Source organism: Taurulus bubalis (assembly GCF_910589615.1).
Source record: "Taurulus bubalis genome assembly, chromosome: 18".
NCBI classification, from domain to species: Eukaryota; Metazoa; Chordata; class Actinopteri; order Perciformes; family Cottidae; genus Taurulus; species Taurulus bubalis.
Window position 1 is genome coordinate 4,871,287 of NC_136606.1, and position 20,350 is coordinate 4,891,636.

The following is a 20,350-nucleotide window of genomic DNA, read 5'->3' on the forward strand; positions in this document are numbered from 1 at the left end:
TAACTGTCATGAAAGAAATTGGCCCAGGCCTTTTTTTTCTTCTTCTTCTCTCCTTTTGCAGGTTCGAGACGCTGAGAGAGAGAGAGAGAGAGAGAGAGAGAGAGAGAGAGAGAGAAGAAAGTAAAAAAAAACAACAACAACACATCAATCTTGCATGCTGTCGACAGATTTCGGAACACCTTTTCCAGCGGCATTTGGCTCGTCATTTAAATAATTTGTTCCGTTGTTGTCTGGCGGCCGGACCACATCAACAATTTACCGTAAGCAGCCGTGTGCGCTCTTTGTTTGCTCTTTCAAACGGGGACAAACTTCATGCGACAGTCGTGTTTGCAGTGTAACGCTGATTCAATACAGAGAAATGTGAGGCTCCCGAAACCTAATTTGCCATATACGGCACCCTGGTGGCTCATTTGTTTTCTCGCGCCACACAACCGCTTTTTTGATTTATCTTCCGGCTGCATGGCCTCGACTCCACTTTTCATCTGTCTAATTTCTCAAATTCCCCGTGGATTCGTGTAAAAACTGTACAAATCAGAGAATGCGTACAGTAATCAGAGAAAAGTAGCACTGGGCCGTGCACGTTTGGTTTCACAATCGCTCTCATTAGAAACCCTTCTGTGACATAAATCAACTCCTACTGTGATTAAAATGCAATCACTTGCGTGTTTCAGTCCGACTTCACTGCCAGGCGGAGAGCAGAAGCCTCCTCAGCGAGTGCAGTGAGCTCGGTTTGACAGGCGCAGGGTTTTTTTTAACTGCTTTTTACAGTAGCAAGGAGCTGAATCATGAATAAGACAGAAAGGACCAACAGCCACTGCACATGTCCATCACAGAGCCAATGTCAGTCTGCATGACTGCAGCCCAAAAAGCCACAGCCGAACAACCAGGAAGTCACAAAAACAGACACCCGGCTCGAGGAAGAAGAGATACGGCTGACAATTAGGAAGCTGCCACTGTCCTTCACTTCCAATCACTCATATATGAAATTGACCAGTAGCCCAGTATTGTGGAGGATGGACTTATTTTTCTTTTTTCCTACTCCTGCGTTTTCTCTTGTTATCTCCCGCTGATGCTTCACAGAGACTCTACCCACTTGTCAATTCTCACGAGTGATTTGGCCGTGCAGAGGGCATCTGGCGCGGCCCGAGTTCCTCCGGGCAGGAAGTCGTTGTCCATTCGCAGTTGACGCAACGCTGTTTTGACCTCATCTTTCAATCAGTTGTGATCAATTTGACTTTGTCAGTTTCATTGCTGAGGTCTGGGGACGCTGCAACGCCAGAGACACGACTTTTCAATGGAGTTCACTGACGATGACATAAGAGTGGCCTCAGAATCAGATTTTTGCTTTATTATTTACTCATGGTACCATTGACCATTCATGACATCATTATCAGTCAATGCAAAAACTGTGGTAGATGTTTTTTTCATGTCAATCAAACAACTGTTCATATATCTTTGTTATCTCTTCAAACTGATTCATAACAATCTTTATATCTCTGTCAATCTCACCTAGATGCTTATTACGATTTAGAGTGTAGCACAGGACTCTGATGTACCCCATTGTTAACGCCGATAAAGAAAGAGAATGCAGGTTTAACGCATGCATGAAGCATAGACTTCTATACAGCCAGAGGAGTTGCGGCCTGGTGGTCAGGAGAGAGAATGCAGGTTTAACACATGCATGAAGCATAGACTTCTAAACAGCCAGAGGAGTTGCGCCCTGGTTGTCAGGAGAGAGTATGCAGGTTTAACACATGCATGAAGCATAGACTTCTATACAACCAGAGGAGTCGCCCCCTTGCGGTCAGGAGAGAGAGAATGCTACTTGAATTGTAAAAATGTATCTGTATGCAGGAAGTAGCTCTGGATAGATTCTTTCGTTTTACAAGAAGGTTTAGAGAGCTGGAGACCTGTTTAAAAAACAGGCACAAATATACAGTTTTACTTATTACCACTTGTCACTAGCTTTTATGAAAAGTTACTCAAACTGGAGGAAAAAAGAACATTTGTCGGGGACTGTTTTCAGTGGCGGATTAATCCACATTTGGTGCTCTAGTGAGTATTTGGGGCAGCAGGACGGTGCATGTTACCCTGACGTGCCAGATGGTTTGTTACACAGAACCATCTGAGAGGCATTGAAAAATGTTTGAAAAAGGACTTTAAAAAAATACTTGGCAGGTGATTGGACGAACCATCTGTCAATCAAACACTTGCTGAAGCCAGACGGGAGATGAGCGTAAAAAAGATATTTTCCAGGAAGCAAAACTTTCAGTGGAGTTTTTTGCTCTTCTTTCTATTAAGAAATACGCTCCAGTTATTTAAACTAGAGATTGAGACATAAACTCATGCTTACAATGTGTACTGAGGGAATAAATCAAGAGAGAAGTAGAGTCATTTATATAGACTTCTATACAACCAGAGGATTCGCCCTTTGGTGGTCAGGAGAGAGAATGCAGCTTTAACACATGAATCATTTACTTCTATACAATCAGAGGAGTCGCCCCCTGGTGGTCAGGGTAGAGAATGCAGCTTTAACACATGAAGCATAGACTTCTATACAACCAAATGAATCACCCCCTGGTGATCAGGAGAGAGAATGCAGCTTTAACACATGCATCATAGACTTCTATACAACCAGAGGAGTCTCCTCTGGTGGTCAGGATAGATAATGCAGCTTTAACACATGAAGCATAGACTTCTATACAACCAGAGGAGTCTCCCCTGGTGGCCAGGATAGATAATGCAGCTTTAACACATGAAGCATAGACTTCTATACAACCAATTGAGTCGCCCCCTGGTGGACATTAGAGATAATGCAGCTTCCCTCTCTCCACAGGATGCTGATCGGTCCGGACACTAATGCATTACTCGAAGCCTTACAAGATGTATTTTTGTGTAATCTCTTGATATTGCAAGAATCCAGCTGCCGTCCATGGAAAGGTAAGCGTCGCATTGAATCATTACCATGAAATATGTGTTCATGGTAATGAAGGAACATGTCTCCCAGTGCAGTAGTGTGGCTCCTTGATGTGTTTATAATGGAGCTCCATGGCACAGAGGAAGAAGATATATCAGGCTTTGGACACAAAAACTTAAACACGTGTTAGTAGAATCAATCAATGTTGGCTTTTGTATAATAATTAAAAGGTATCGACGTTTTCCTTAAACTTAGATGTCTTTCACTGCATTGTGCTCACGGATTTAAAGTGATATAATAACATAAGTGATGGTGATGCTAATGATGGTAAAGGAAATAATAGTTAGAAAAAAATACCAATAAAGACAAAGTTTCATGAAATGATTGGACCATGAGACGTCATTAGCCAATCCTCCCGGGAAAACTCTCTCTTTATATTCCCTCTCATCTCTTTCTCTTCCCCTCCTCTCCCCACTATTGTTCCTCTACACACCACACACACTCACAGGTCACACACACACACACACACACACACGCACACACACCACAACATCTAACCTTTTTATTACGTTGTCTCTTTTTCTTTGTTTAGCCTCGTCGACGTGCTAAGCTCCATAGTAGCACCTGTCCTAATTAGATAAACACATTTAATAAAAAGAAAAGAAAGTAGCAGGTAGCAGAAAGTGAAAATCCAGGATATAGTGTGTTGAGATGAGTCCACAGGTCAAAGTAAGTAGGGCAGGGTTACCAAACAATGTCAGCAATGGTGTGGGAAAGATATATGTGAGGAAAAACTTGCTCTGCCCTATATTTAATCATTTCTTTCCCCAACACTTTCTGCACCTTGACAGTTCATACAAGCTTCATCCTCCTTCCCCCCTCTTTTTTTTGCCTTCATTTGTTTTATTGCCTATATGTATCTTTCAATCTATCTAGGTCTTACTTTGGTTTCATCTCTGTCTCTGTGTCTGTTACCATGCTCCTCTAATTGTTTTCTCATCTCACTCTCCGGGGATGTGCAGGCATGGCCTTATTATCCCAGCTGATCAATGTGATTTATAGGTTTCGGGAGCGAGACATGCAAACTTTCTCATCTCCTGGGGATAAACCAAAGAAATCAATCACACACTCTCTCGATATATATTTATGTGTGTGTGCGTGTGTGTGTGTGTGTGTGCGTGTGTGTGTGTGGGCCAATCCAGACCTGAAAACTACTTTCCACCAAAGACCATCATGGAAGCCGTAGCGCTCTTCAAAACAAGCTTCTACGTCTAAGTTGTTCTTTTTTCTTCTTCTCAAAATACTCAATTTTAATCTTTATACTAGCATAGTGCTCTTACTCGCGTGTGCTAAAAATATACACACTCTTCAACTCTGTTTTTTTTTCTTTCCAACCATGAGTTAACATTTAGCGAGCATGCCACTACTTTTATGCTGATTAATTTGTTTATGCCATGGCAGTGTGCAGTAATTTGCCTTGATGCAGATGGCCTCCTTGTTATCATAATCACGTTGGCCCTCAGGAGGACAGCAGGAAATCATATAGCTGTAGAGATAATTCCCACCAAGGTTTGATGGTAATTGCTGACTGTTTTTCTTCTTAATGGCATTCAGCTTCATTAGAGAAGAAACAGCGAGAAGAAGCAGACTTGATTCAGATGGACTGCAGACTTGCAGCTTGTGTTTTTATTGATTGCCACCATGACTCAGACTGGCTGATGAAAGCTTAGAGGGACAATACAAGCCCTGGAAAGATTGTACGGGTTTATAGCTACTCAGATTTCTGCTTCTTTTCTGAAATGTCTCCTTCATCCATTGCCGATGGCTCACACTGTGCACCTTCCGGCTGTGTGACGTCAAATCAACATACCGCACGCTGTGCTAGTCGCAGCGTGACTTCCACAGGATCGATACCAATGCAGTATAGTATTCAGAATAAGCCTTAAGCCTGAACAGAGGAAGTGTGATGTGTGTAACACATTTAAAAGATCCTGAATCATCTCCATCCAGCTCCACATGCAGTAAGGTCAGTGTTGTTTTGGCTTCCTTTAGCACTAGCCTGAAGCTAATGGCGCTAAGTGTTGTGTGCAAAGTTGTTACAAGTTACTGGTTGAGCTCGGTCTCACTAACGCTGCATGAACGCCACAAGTTGTAAGTAATTGAGCATGCAATAACACCACCATTTTGTCATTTTACTCCATGCAGTCTGTATTGACTGCGCCTATGGCACGCTCAATAGTGAGGATGACTGTTTATGGTGGGTGGGAGGGTTAAACGCAGAGGACTCGCAAACAGAAGGACCAATGTGTTGTTGAGTTATTTAGTTTTGTTACTGATGTTAAGTTACATTGTTTATGTTCGACTTGGTTAATTAACGTATTTGAAGCCCAACCGTGATGTTATCCCTGAACCTAACCAAGTGGTTGTGTTCCCTAAACCCGCCGGCCTTCGGTCTGACGGGAGATAGGTTTTCCATCGTGGCCAGCGGATATCCGGGCCAAGACTTTTCCCCTTTTTTCTTGCATTGCTCATCGTTTACACTCAGATTAGCAATTTAAGATGCAAGACTGGAGTTGAGAGACGGCGCGTTTGACCAGTATATATTTCACATGTAGCCAGTTTACAAGCTAAATCATCGTCAGATGATAGCCGAGGATTGAGATTGCATTTTGCCTCCTTTGCCGTTTTTGCACTACTGTGATTACAAAACCAGAAAATATGGTCCTGTTGCCTACAAATGCAACGTAATCCTGTAAACCTGCTATCGTCGGACGATGATTGAGATTTCCATCATCTTAACATGAACCAAAAACCTCTTTTCCTAAACCTTTCAAAGTAGTCGTGTTGCCTAAAACCTAAACGTAATCGAGAATACGTAAAAATGGAGCTGCGAAACATATATTTGGTTCAGAAACACCGGGATTACGGTTTGAAATGCTCAATACCAACATGTCATTCTGGCGACTGGGTTTAGCTTCAAGCATGTGGAGGACAAAGCAAATAGCAGCAGAGCACACGACAATACCTACATGTCGTTATGCTCCTCTACTGAGAGCTCCTGACAGCTGAACCACCTTGTATGTGTCCACATAATTGGCCAATGAAGTTGACTGGTTGTGTTTCTATAGAAGGGTAGATATAATTGGCAGTAATCTCGCAGTAATCAAATCACAATTACAGAGACTGTCGCTGGATGATTTTTATCGGTTTTCTAATGGCTCAATATCTTCAATCAACTCCAATTAGACTTGTTTAAGGACAATTAATCATTAATTAATCAAGGGAGGAGGGTGGTAAATATTTACTTATTAATCATACACATTTCTTGTTTTGCTCATGATTATTTTATGAGCCAATTTTCTCATAATGTGTGCTCGTGTGCGCTCTTAACGGGCGGGCGTCCCCGATTGCACATTCATCATTGAGGTTTCGACCATAATCTTTCATCCCTGCTTCAGACGGTCTGTGGATAAAAAAAAACACCAGTGGAGAGCGGGGACCGCAAAGTTAATAGACTATCACTCCCCGTAAAAAGAACTGATTGTACTATTCAGGAGGGTCACATTCCCGGTGTGGAGGGGGTCGCCGCGGAGGCAAGAACAAAAGAAGAAGAAGAAGAAGAAGAAAAAAAACTGGGAGAAAGTGCAGTGAAGCGAAGGAGTGTATTTTGAGTTCTGCGGGTTAATTCGGTGCCTGTCAGCTACAATTGCCGTGTCTAAACATTCATGAGCCGTGGAGGGGATGGAGGGAGGGGAGAGGAGGGGAGGGGAGGGATGGAGGGAGGAGAGGGGAGGGATGGAGGGAGGCTGGGAGAAACGTGGGGAATGGATGGAGCGACAGCACAGCACTCAGATGCGAGAGGGAGAGCTGGAGAGGCAGCTGCTGCGTCCACAGCGCTTTGAGCAGGTAGAGCGAGAGAGAGGGAGAGAGAGAGGGAGAGAGAGAGAGAGAGAGACACACACACACAGCAGGCTGGGAGCAAGCCCTATCTTTTCACCTGAAGATTACTTTGTCTTACACTTCTCTCACCCCGAGCGCTGGAAGGAGCTGATCAGGAGGTGCCAGCTCTTGTTCTCTTGATCTTTTTGTTTCCGTCCCAGGAGTGGTGGTAGGTTAAGCTGGACTTCCCTCCTGCAAAGCCCCGGTGATCAACCTCCACTGGAAGGACTGAGAAATAGAAAGCGGCACGTGAAGGCGACTGAGAAAGAAAGAAAGAAAGAAGAAAAAAGTGAGAGAAATGCAGTAAATGGCTCTCTGGCTGCAAAAGGAGGAGAAGTTACGGAGAATCCACTGAGAGCTTTTAAAGGTAGGGTTCTTTTGTTTTTAAATGCATCTGGGTGAAACTACACTGCCTCAACTGGTGCATGTGACTATACTTACATGTGGATCACAATAAAATATTGATTGGTGGCACACGCCGATCGGAGCAACCTGTTACGAGGTAAGTCTTCGACCTGTGTGCAGCCATCATCGCATATTGACTTTGAGGAGCCGCAGCATTTTCACTTGTTTGATTTGACTGAGCCACATGTGGCGGCGATGGTGCGACAACAAGGTAAAGTAGAATAGAGTGGTGACAGGGGAGGGAGGGCAGAGAATTAACACAACAAATATGAAAACATATATATATATATGTGGGAGAAATGGAGTTTGAATGAGCAAAGGGGGGGGTGTTACAAGTGTGAAGGAGAGAGTTGTATTGATAAAGATAGACGGAGAGAGAGAGTAAAAGAGGAGGGATGGAGGGATGGAGAGGGGGCTCGCTGGCGGCCAACTCAGTAACCAAGGCAGCTGACATGAGGGAGAGCCAACGGGGGAGACAGTGGGATTTCTATTTTTCACCCTCGCCGCGATACGCCGGGGCTCTGCCAAGTCCCCGGCCTCATCCCCCGCGGATAAAGAATTCATTGTGCGGAGCTGTGACCGAATTCATTAAGCGTCTACATGTACTCTTTCCATAGCCACTCTTACTCTCTCTCTCTCTCTCTCTCTCTCTTGCCCTCTATTTTCTTCCCCCCGAACTCTCCCTCTCCAGCTGATACACTCTCTCTCTTTCATTATACAGCCGTCTCGATTGGCCCTTTTATCAGCTCGACTTGTGTTGCATCAACAGTTGTATTTTGTAAAGCCCTGCGGAGAATCGCAAACACAGACGGTCGGGTCCTCGATGGACGAGGGTATCTATCAACAGGGGATACTTTTTTTTGGCAAGACCGGCCCTAAAGTTTATCAGCCGTGGTGCATCAGCCTCCGTGCAGCTCGGGGCCACGGGCGATTAAGTACGTGGAGGCTTGGTGACATTGCCGCCGTCATTGGAATTTCGGGGGGGATTTTAGGCCGGTTAGGGGCGTGAAATCAAGGGGATTTTTTTTATTTTTGCAGTTTGAATGTCAAACTGAAATGGTGTAAATGCAGAAGAAGTGTTGTCAGTATTTTACAGAAGGACGTGAACAATCACTGATTATGATTTTATTATAATAAACTCGCTCGCAGTGACAAACCCACTGAGCATTATCACCTCACTCTGCAGTTCCCCTCAGCTATATCAAGTCTTTTTTAGTGTCTTTCAGCTTTTCTTTTTTTTGGGTTTTTTTTTTTACGACCTTGAGCTTTACGGTTTTGGTCATTAAGTTTCTTTTCCAGCAGCTGTGTTCAGTGTAAAAGCTCTGAAAAGCAACTTTCAGCTACCTGCCAGGCACGACACAAAGTTAAATTGAAATGGCTTCTCGCAGTTTTCTTTGTATACATGACTGTTTATTTAAAAGGTCACAGAAGGGGATGACGGAAATGTGCGACGCTTAGTTCAAATGCTTTTTGTCTGTATCCACTTGATATAGTGGTCTTTTCACGCCTCTCCAAGTCGTTATCCCTTTAGGTTAAAAGGCTCCTTATTGTTTCTGGGACGTGAGACATTTGGCTTGTGGTGAAATCAATAGCCCAGTGAAGGCTTAATTGAATGACTGCAGGGCCTGGTGATGCTTTATGGGACACCAGAAGGCGCCTTGAGAGCATGGCGGAATAACAAGGACGCTGCCGGCATTGTTGTGGTCTGGGAAACGACGTCCTGTCAATCAGCCAGGCCTGGCAGGCGTCAGCGGCGGTGTGTTAGCGCTTGTACACCTGCCATGTTGCGCTCGAGGCCGTCGCCGGTGTCATATTACCTCCAATTAGCTCTTTGCTCCTTTGAAACACTTTTCTTTTCTCTTTGGACGCATTTCATCGCTATGCAGCACTGTTTTTTTTTCCCAGTGCCACGAGACACCGAGGAGTGGCGCCGTTGACGTCATGGCGGTGATGATCGAAGACGGGAAAAAACACCTTCGGGGTGGAAACCGAGTTGACAGGAAAGAGACAAATGTCAAAGCCAGATGTATTTCTTTCTGTACAGGAAGCAGTCTCATGTTGTTCTGAAGCAGAGCGAATCTTTTTGTTGGAGCTGTAACCAATCTGTCTGAGCTGCTGATCGATTGACTGACCTCGGGGCTCTTGTAGCCACTTTGACACAAGCAGAAGACTACAATGCATACTTTGGGGGAATTTACTGAGGGGTCATGGTTATGTCACGCTGCAGGATCTCACCCATCACTCCGTCATCCGTTCACAATGGAAAGGGTGGAAATTGTTGGTGTATTAGAATAATCTTAAACTGAAATAAAAGAAATTTTGTGGATTTAATTGGATAACTAAACCAATTAAAGCCAATATTTTTGATTTACTAAATAACTTTTAAGGTAGAGTGTGTAGGATTTGGTGTCATGCTAGATAGAGCAAGTTGGTTTGACCGTTCTGGGCTCCTGTAGAAACATGGCGGCGCAACATTATTTACTCCGTAAAGAGGACCCGCCCACTTACGTAGATACGAAGGTGCTCATTCTAAGCTACGAAAAACACAAAAGGTTTCAGGTGATATTACACTGACGGAAATGAATATTAGATTCCATTTCTGCAAATAAACCCCCCATGAAATTTGGCGTACTGGCCCTTTAATTCTTGTGATAGCCGTGTTTTCTTTTAGTTAATTGGAAGCAGAGGCTCTGATTGATTAATCAACGGCAAAAGAACGTTTTACAATGTCCCGAAATTTTGGGGCAAGCTGACAAATCACAACGTATCGGACGATTAATCGTCTAACGTCTTTTTCCTGTGCTACAAGCCATCGTTTTCATATAAGCCTTTAAAAAATCCACTATTGGTCGACCTCTGATGCGAGGTAATGGATAGTGTAATAGTACATGTCAACAGATGCTCTCTCAGAAAAGCTGTTGGGGAAAGTCTGAAAGTGGCAAAAAGCTTCTTTCATATAGAGTACATCCACTTTCTGTGCGTTTAGTCTGCACCAAAACAATCCAAATGTGTCCAACTTAGCTCTTCTAAATGGTTAAAAGACTCTTCATATTATGTCTGTGTAAAGGATTAGGCCTGGGCGATGATTCAATATGATAATTTATCTTGTTTTAATGAATTTATATAAAAGTCCTATAAGTCCTATCTTGAGATATCGTGAAACTCAATCATGTCGTCTAATCAATCATTTTGGTAGTTATAGCTACGAAGAAGTCTGCTTTATGGGAACACCCCTCAGTGTTGATAAATCCAACTATTGTCTTAATCAGATTGCTCTGTATTTGTGTGAATGCATGTAATACTCAGTACTCAGAGCACGTGCTATTGTGGGATACATATCATTACTGAGATATGAATTACCTATATTAGGACAGATGATTTGGGATGTATCGCCCGGTCCCAGCAAAGATTAGAAATGTTATCAGTTGAAGCAAAAGATGTCTGCACTTTAAAAAAATTGCAGTTATAACCAGCACCTTTCTTCCAGATGCATCTGTTCTTCAAATTAAAGAAGAGGCACATGGTGGACAAATGGACTGAGGCAGCTAAAAATACAACTGTAATTTAAACTGTCCGCTCCAACACACATCTAATACAACTCCTCCGCCTTAAAGAACACCTACAGAAAGTAATAAGTTCATTCCCGTGACATTCAGAGTTTCTAAACGCAAGCAACACCTCCCCCCTCAGTGTGTTCAAAGCTCAATAATGTGCGCGGGTCATTGTTTGTGTGTTAGCCGGAACAAATTCCTTAATGCTGGAGCCTGATCACGCACCAGAAGAGGCAGGTTTTCGTTTCATTAAGCTGCTCCTGCAACTCAAAACTCAGACAGTGAATTATTCTTTCCCCTCTTGGGTTAAAGAAAGCAATCATGCTTTCACTTCATTTTTTTTGGTTTTGTTATACCAGCACTGACTCTCAGGCAATGCATCCATTCAAAAAGGAGGGTTGCTCAAAGTAAGAAACACCTCATCTCTGAAATTAATTAGAATTGATTCGCTGTGGTCCTTTTCCCCCATCCGGCTCCGACAAGGTTTTTAGAAGGAAATTTCAAACGTTCAAGGCTACACGTAGAAAATCAATTTCTAAATGAAGCAGATCCGAGAGATGAGGCGTCTCTCTCAGCAGTCCTCGCTGTGGACAGGGTAACAGTCTGAGCACATACTAAACTGGTTGTTACTGTTGCACGGTAACTAGCGCAGTGTGGAGCTCATTAGTTTTCACCGACCAATTGGGATTTTTTTATGTGAAAAGACAGCTCTGCCTGTGTTTATTACATTTATTTGATTGCCATAATTTGTTTGCACTCATATTGTTCATTTTTTTATGATCAACATGACAAATTGGCAATAAACCAGAATGACAGAGGTTAAAGACGGTTTGATGCCATCTGCTCAGCTGTAATAATTTTTAGAGCTGTCCGCCGCCGCCGTGAACAGACACTTTGTCATCGCCTGAAGAAAAACAATAGCTTTGCCACAGCCGTGTTTCAAGACAACACCTGAGGTTCCCCAAGACCCTATGTTTCCTTGGACCCTATGTTCCCCAAGACCCTATGTTTCTTTGGACCCTATGTTCCCCAAGACCCTATGTTTCCTTGGACCCTATGTTCCCTTAGACTCTATGTTCCCTTCCTATGTTCCCTTAAGACCCTATATCTTTCGAACCCTATGTTCCCTCTGACCCTATATTCCCCCAGACCCTATGTTCCCTTAGACCCTATGTTCCCTTCCTATGTTCCCTTGGACCCTATGTTCCCTTAAGACCCTATATCTTTCGGACCCTATATTCCCCCAAACCCTATTTTCCCTTACACCCTATGTTCCCTTCCTATGTTCCCTTGGACCCTATATTCCCTTGGACCCTATATATTTCGGACCCTATATTCCCCCAGACCCTATGTTCCCTTAGACCCTATGTCTTTCGGACCCTATATTCCCCCAGACCCTATGTTCCCTTAGACCCTATATCTTTCAGACCCTACATTCCCCCCAGACCTTATGTTCCCCCGGACCCTATATTCCCTCAGACACTATATTCCCTCGCACCCTATGGTCCCTCTACCCTGCGTCCCTCAGTCTTATGTTCCCTCAACCCAATGTTCCCTCAGACTCAATGTTCCCTCAACCCAATGTTCCCTCAGACCCAATGTTCCCTCAGACCCAATGTTTCCTCAACCCAATGTTCCCTCAGACCCAATGTTCCCTCAACCCAATGTTCTCTCAGACCCACGTTCCCTTAGACCCAGTGTCCCCTCAACCCAATGTTCCCTCAGACCCATGTTCCCTCAACCCTAATTGAGTTGATAGGTAGACTTCTGTAGAAGCCAAACATCTGTGAGCATTACACTCCATGATGGGATCAGAGGACTGAAAGTAGACAACATAATATCAAACTGTCTTACTTCTGCCAAAAGAGGACACAGACTAGTTGAGGAGGCTGCACCCCAACTGAAAAGCCACCCGTGTAATTGATGCAACAGCAAATGTGTTCACTGTCAACCTGTTCTAACAGCCTGTACCTTCTCAGTTATCACACTCTGGATTAGAGCACCTGGAAAAACACCCCCAATATGAGCACAAACTATGTTCCCTAATTAAACCAACACCAAACATCCCCTATTTCATTTTTAACAATCCATCTCTCAGGCATAGGCGAAAAATAAACAGCTAATCAACCTTCAGCGAAGGCCAAAATTCTCATCCCATTGCATAAGGAATACAGAGTGACCTTGGTCCTGGCAGACAGTGATTATGTTTTATTGGCCCAAAAAAAAAGAAGCAGCCCAATACTCACCGATGTACTCTGGCTGAATAAAATGGAGCGCAGTAGGGGATGAATTATGGTCTCTGGAGTCAGTGAGCTCTCGTCAACTTTTTTTCTTCTTCTCCTGTAGCAGTGGAGAGGATGAGCCGCTATAAATCTGACCAAGAGATCCATTAGGTTTCTGTTCTCTGCGGCACACAGTATACGGCTTCTCTTCTTCTCCGTCCACTGCTCTGTGGCTCAGCCTCGACTGCAACATCATCTGTAATGTGTATTAATGCTATTAAGGATTTTGTGTTTTGAGAACATACTCAATCTAGTCTCTTTAGTACGCTGTGAGTTTAATTACTTCAACCGCAGGAATACTAGAGGTCTTGCAACAGATCTGAATCTAAATTCATCCTATGCAAGTTGAAATAGGGGCCTGAGGACAGTCAGAACCTCTCCAAAAGAAACTCGAGGGTAACTAGACCAAATTGAAACTGTGGTATGCCTGAAGAAGAGGAGACAGCTAGCAGCTAGCCACCTGAGACGACGTCCACCTGTCACTCAAATTATGCCTTAAACCTGAAGCTGCAATATCATTTATATGGGTGAGTCATGTCAAAATTCACAACTATTGAGCCAGACTCAGACATCAAGTCAGGTCTTGGCTGTGAGGAACCAGGAGGACATTTACAAAAAATAATTCTACTCATGAGCAGATTATGTCCATTTAAAATGTATCATATTGCTGTAGCGCCACCTACAGTTTACCATCAAATGTCCAAGGTTTGCTCAAAGAATGTATGTGTCATCAAAATATTCCTGTAATTGCGCAGTGGGTTAGGGTTAGTTATTGCAGCTCTTGTGAAATATGCCACATCTGAACATCTTTTTGCCTCCATGGAATATCAAAAGTCTTTCACTGGAATCCAACAATGTTATTCATCAAATACGGTAAAGATTGGAGTTGCAGGCGTAGTAAAAAAAGCATTTGCAAAAAGTATTTTAAATGGCGGTTCCTTTTGTGTTGCAAATATGGGCTTGATCTATACTGACGTATTCATATTTATGCAAGCTCAGCACCTATGAGTGAAAATATGACGAGTCAATAAAAATGGACTATTGTATTTTTCTTAGATTTGTGTCTTCATTTGCTTCCTGGTCCGGGCTTGACATGAAAGCTGGTACTGTATTTGAGTAAGTGTGTTGTGTGTGTGTGTGTGTACTTCCTGTAAGTACATGTGGGTGTGGATATGTGTGTTTGGTATCAGCGCAGATCGCTCATGAAAAACGACCTCGTGAAAAGTTTCCCGTCCGCCATTTTCCTCCCTTGAACTCCAATCCATTATCTTCAGGTATCACATTCGCCCCCCAACAGGTGTACGAGCGTGTTGAATGATACAGGCCCGTGGCAGCCTGCCACAGACGCCGGGATGAAAGAGAAGCACAGGATCAGGTGTCGAGTGCTGGCGCTGCTTACACACACAAACACACACACACACATATATACCTGCATGCCTTTCACATTTCACAGGGGCCCCAACCCGCAGTTATCACGCGCATCATCTGCAGCTGTGAGGGAAGTAAGAGCGTCACGCCATGACAGTCATCTGATTGAAGTTTAGCGAGGTTTATTTTATTTCCACCCCCCCACCGTCTTGCAGGAGACTCAAAGTTGTGAAGGCATGTTGCACTGTAAGATACAGCTTTCTCTGATTGTCTGGGAGGCTTTTATATAAACTTTATCCTCAAACATCTCTTTTTTTCCCCCCCTCCGTATCCCGAAGTATCCGATCGATCGAGCTCGAGCCATGTAGACAAAGAAGACAGAAAAGAAAAGCCTCACATCTGTTTCTTTCCCGCTGTTTTTTGGAGGCACAAGAATTGCAAGGTTTTTTGTTTTTTTCATTCAAACATAAAACTTTACAGTACCGGGAATTAAACTCAATTTAACTTATCCACTCTTTCCAAACTCTACTACACCGCAACATCTATCTGTAAAATATATCAAACCTATATTGTGTATTAATAATGGATAAAATGACAATATGTACAGTATTGTGAAAGGGCTCGCTTGTAGCGATGAACCTGCAATTATCCAACTCTGCAGGAGCTTTGGCTCCTTTCAGCTTTCTATTTCGGTTCACAGCTTTCACAATCTCTGATTTTAGGCGCTCAGCAAGGCAAGTGTATTTGTAGAGCGCATTTCAACAACAAGGCAATTCAAAGTGCTTTAAAACATAATGCAAAAGAAACAAGATTTAAAAACAATTAAGAGCATTCATTAAATCATTGAAGGCATTCAGTTAACACATTAAAAAGCTAAAAAAATTAATACAAGTTGAATAAGAAATAATATCATTGAATCTGGTTAAATTAAAGGCAACAGCAAACAGAAAAGAAAAGTGTGTAGTGATGAATCTGCATGTATCCGACTCTGCAGGAGCTTTGGCTTCTTTCAGGTCACTGTTTGATGGTTAAAATGCAATGAAAGCACATCTGATATGAGCACAATCCTCTCACAACTTTTTTGGGGGGTTTGACTAAACGTATTCAATGTAGAAATGAAAAGTGCATCAGAGTGCTTTTTTAACCCAATAGATCGGTTATTAGTCAGATAAATATCAAGCTTCGCAAATTAATGCAAGACTAATTCAACATTGTCAAAATGTATTTTGCCCAAGCTGAATTTGTGCTGTTAAATTGCATGAAATCACATTATTGTTTCACTCTACTTTAAGAATAATACGCTTTTAAATGGGATTTATGATGAGATTTCTCATATTTTCTTGCAGTTGACTGATAAATGCTGCCGAGTCCCAGTGAAAGAGTTCAAGTCAGAACCAATGTATACATGCCAACGCCGCTGACGCCTTGTTGCAGTGATGGGGGGGGGGGGGGGGGGGGCTTATACCCCCCCCCCCCTCCAAACAGAGATGAGCCTTTTGATCTCACTCAGAAGTGATCTCCACCTCAACAGCAGTTGTAACCCCACCTGAAAACACACATCAACACCCGTCCTCCCTCACATCCCTCCTACTGGTAGCGCCGCACTCCCCCTTTGAAATATCATTACCTGTGTCCTCCTTCCTCCGCTGAGGAGGGGAGATGAGACAGAATGGAAGATGTAGAGGAGTTGAAGTGAGGAAGCAAGAGTTCAGTATCAGTTGTCTACAGGAATTCCCAGTAAGATGGGAGGATGGGTTCTTCTTCTTACTGCTTTCAGACTAACGCGTGTCTCAAGTGGTAGCCATGAAATGTAACTGGTGGAAAACGTGAAGCGGAACCTCGTGCCGTTTCCCAGCAAGCTCGGTTTTGATTTGCAGGTCAATACAAATGTCTCGAAGCTTAGCCTCAAGGTTTAAGAAAATCCAGGAAACGTAACATCATTACTTGAGACACTTGAGGCAGCAGAAGAAGAAAAATCCTATTATAAAGCTAGTTAACAGTCGCCTATTTACTCATTCATGATGTGTGGAGCAACATTAATAATCATTTGGAGTCATGTTGATGTCCGACCTCCACAACGACTGAGCTAGCGGCTCACAGCTAATGATGCTAACATTTTATTATTATTTGTTTTAAATGTCTGCCTTGTACATTCTCTAGAGATGCAATGCATTCTGGGCAGGTTGAGTATGTCCGGTAAGCCAAATTGTTTCTCCTGTAGGCCGGCGATGTCATGGCTCGCCCGACTTGGCTTCTGATTGGCTCGTACTCATTGCCTTTGTCCGGTTGGATCAGTTAGGTGTAGGAATGAGAAATTAGATTGGTTTGTAGTGTACGAATATTTGGGAAAGCCAATCAGAGGTCATGCCGTCCCCATAGGAGAAAACAACATTGTGTCCAGTAAACTCAATCACAGACTCAAATTCTTGCCAATTTACTGTCAAATTGATCATAAATGTATTAGTAGAGATATTAGGGTTAATTGTTTGTGTCGTTTTATGGTTCATCCCCACAAGAAATCCCGTTCACATCAGTCATTGGACCCATATTAACATTTAATACACTTAAAGTGCAGCTTTGAATTCCATTGAAACCTGGATATTTCTAACAATATCCTTATCTTACCAAACGAAAAACATCTATCTCGGCCATTTAATGGTTGGTCAGCGCTTACGTTTTGTGTCATTTCCAAGTGAACCACTCTCCGGAAAATGAATTGCATGAATATATCATTGCTGGATAATGGAGTAACGCCACTCAGGGACACACACAATGGTTTGGCTTCCCGTCTTAGCTTTAGTGCCGAGCTCCAGCGGCCATATGTTTGAGTAAGTGCCTGTCTTGTACGACAACATACCTCGTCTTGTCGAGTGGGCCCCGAGTTTCATGTTTGCAGTCACTTCAATTCTTAAATCCTACCTTTTAAATATTTGAAAAGCCAGACGCAAATTAAGAACGAGGAGAGGAGCGGCAGTGCACATGCAAGAATAGGAGTGCATTCATAATGAATACACCTCAGATCCCTCTCTGGATTTATTTCAAGGCGAATGAGCATAGTGAGTGAAATTAACTTGTTTTACACATTAACATGCGATGTGAATGGCAATTGTCTTTTTTTTTTTACGCCGTTGGAAATGCAAGAACTTGGTGCTTATTAGCTCGAACGTTTCCATCCAAGTCAAATTTACTTGAGAGCTAAAGTCTCGCCGATCTTCTCGAGGCACCGTCCGAAATGTGTGTGTTCTATATAACACAAAATATGCGTGTGTGTGTTACGGTTTGAAAAACTGGTCTAGCTGAATCTTGAAAAAAATCTTGAAGCATGGTGTGAAAAAAAGAAAAAGAAAGTGCGTTCTATATATGCTTTCACAGTGATTGGGCTCCTTCGAGAAAGTGTCCGCCGAAGCCTCATGAGACGAGAGCGAGACGCACTTTCCTTCAAAAGAATCTCAGAGTGCCATCACGTGATTGCTTCGGATCCAAATATCCCAGAATGCATTTCGCACCCGGCAAACAATGGCGTCGCGGATGAGAAAACTCACGACTGGAAGTTGAAATTCTCGGAATACTCCTGTTTTTGAGTCACGGAATGTAATTTTAGGATGTTTTTATGTTCAAGTTAGTTGTTTAAGCATCAAATCTGTGGTCATATATCCATTTTGACCTCACTTTAATAACATACATTAACACATTTGATTGTTTTGCTTCGTATTAAAATTGTGAAATGTCTCACTTATTGTATTTTTTTTTTACAAACCAATCAATTAATGGAGTAGATTAGCAGATGAATCAATAATGAAACTGATAACGAATTAATAGTTCAAAATGAGCTCAGTTCCAACAACAGTAAAGCTTTTACATTAACGCACGAGTCATGTTATATGTGTGTGTACCTGTGGGTTACATGTGAGCTGCACTCAAGGAAAAAATGGGAGTCATGTAGTGCGACTGTGTCCTGTGCAGCCGCATGGCGTCACGGTCCACTGGACCCGCTGTTGTTTGAGAAATTGGTCTGCCTCACGATGGATTTTCCTCTGTTTGATGCTTCAGGTGGCTGAAAACGTTGCTATCAGTGTGGTTTCAGGTATTTTATGGATCGAAAAAAAAAGAAAGATATACAACCAAACAATAAGAGACAGATGTTCAGCAACAAAGGTGTTTTAGGAATTTACTTTTCTTCCATAAATTACAAGATATTATTTAAAAAAAATGAAGATTATAATCTGTGAAACGGGTTTAAGATTCTGAACTACACTTCCTGTTCCCTCTATGGTGGGAAAACCGCAATAATAATAATATTAATATTAATGTTAATGTTCCTTTTTGTTTGTTGTGTATTGGGATTAGGAGGCACACATAATTATTTGAAAACCTTCATGTTTTATTTGCTTCGTGGACACTAATCTGTCATTTCAACACAGACAGCATTACACATTTGGGGTTTTATTTTTTATGGCTGAATGTTTATTAGAGCAACTAAAGAAAATGACTTCTCTTGAGGGAAAAAACGCTACTGGGCAGTTTATTCCCTGCTCCTACAATTACACAACTTAAGAACATCTACTGTTTTTTAAAATCATAATTTGCAATTGTACTCATGTTGTGTTTTGTCGAGTAAGAAAGTCGGAGAGGAAGTGTGTGTGTGTGTGTGTGAGAGTGAGAGTGTTTCCGTTTGTGGGCAATCCATGCAAATGTACCAAGCTGAACAAAAAAAACAAAAAGTCATAGAATTGATACGGTGCGAGTGAGAAAGAGACAGACAGGCGTATGTAAACAAAAGCAGGCAGAGAGAAAGCGAAGTGGAAGCCTGCTGAGTGTTGGACTGTGGATTTGTCTCCTCAGCTGCCGGCTAAGTCTGTCATCTGTTCAGTGGTTGAATCAACATCTGGTGAAACGCGCATAAACACAAGCTCTCTGAGCCGCCGCCGAGGAAGCAGTGAGGGAGAGGGAGAAGCTTACACACTCGACTGGGTGTCACAGATACGACGCACATGGAGAGAAAGAAGCAGAGGAAGGGGTCTGCAGCCAGTGCTGCTGGTAGCAATGCATTGGAAAGCACATTACTACTTCCTGTAATGGAGTCACGCTGCAAATCAAAGGTCTGCTTTTAGTCGGCATCACATTTACCGATCTTATCAACCAGGTCGTGACTCATATTACATGTGCGGTATTATGAGCAATTGGGAAATATCAAACCTATTTCAGGCTTGTGTGTTTAGTTTGCTTTTGCTTCTGCATTACAACAAAAGAGCGCTCAGGAAAGATGAGCGGCGGCGAGATCAGACCTGACTGGGAAAAGGGAGGGAAGTCTAATGGCCAGAGGAACAGGTTTGGTTTTGCTTACATCATCTGGCAAAGCTCAGTCTGCATTTGCAGGGCTCAAGGGTTTAATGAGGGGAGCTGAATTTATTTGCATGTAAATAGGCAAATCGTGGTCAAACATAAGCTCACCTCACTTTAAAGTCCCGCCCTTCCTCGGGAACCTGCCAATCACAAATGAACCCTGCTCTATAGCACACCTGTTTGACTCTAAATGACCAAAATTTACTAAATGAACATCATGCTGTATTGAAGACTTGAAACTAGAGATTGAGACATAAACTCATGTTTACAATGTTTATTGAGGGAATACATCAAGAGAGAAGTACAATCATTTTTTCAAAGACTTCTATACAAGCAGAGGAGTCGCCCCCTGGTGGTCAGTAGAGAGAATGCCACTTTAACACATGAAGCATATACTTCTAAACAGCCAGAGGAGTCACCCTCTATTTGCATGTAAATAGCCAAACCGTGGTCAAACATAAACTCAACTCACTTTAAAGGCCCGCCCTTCCTTGGGAACCTGTCAATCACAAATAAAACCCGCTCTATAGCACACCGTGCTTTAT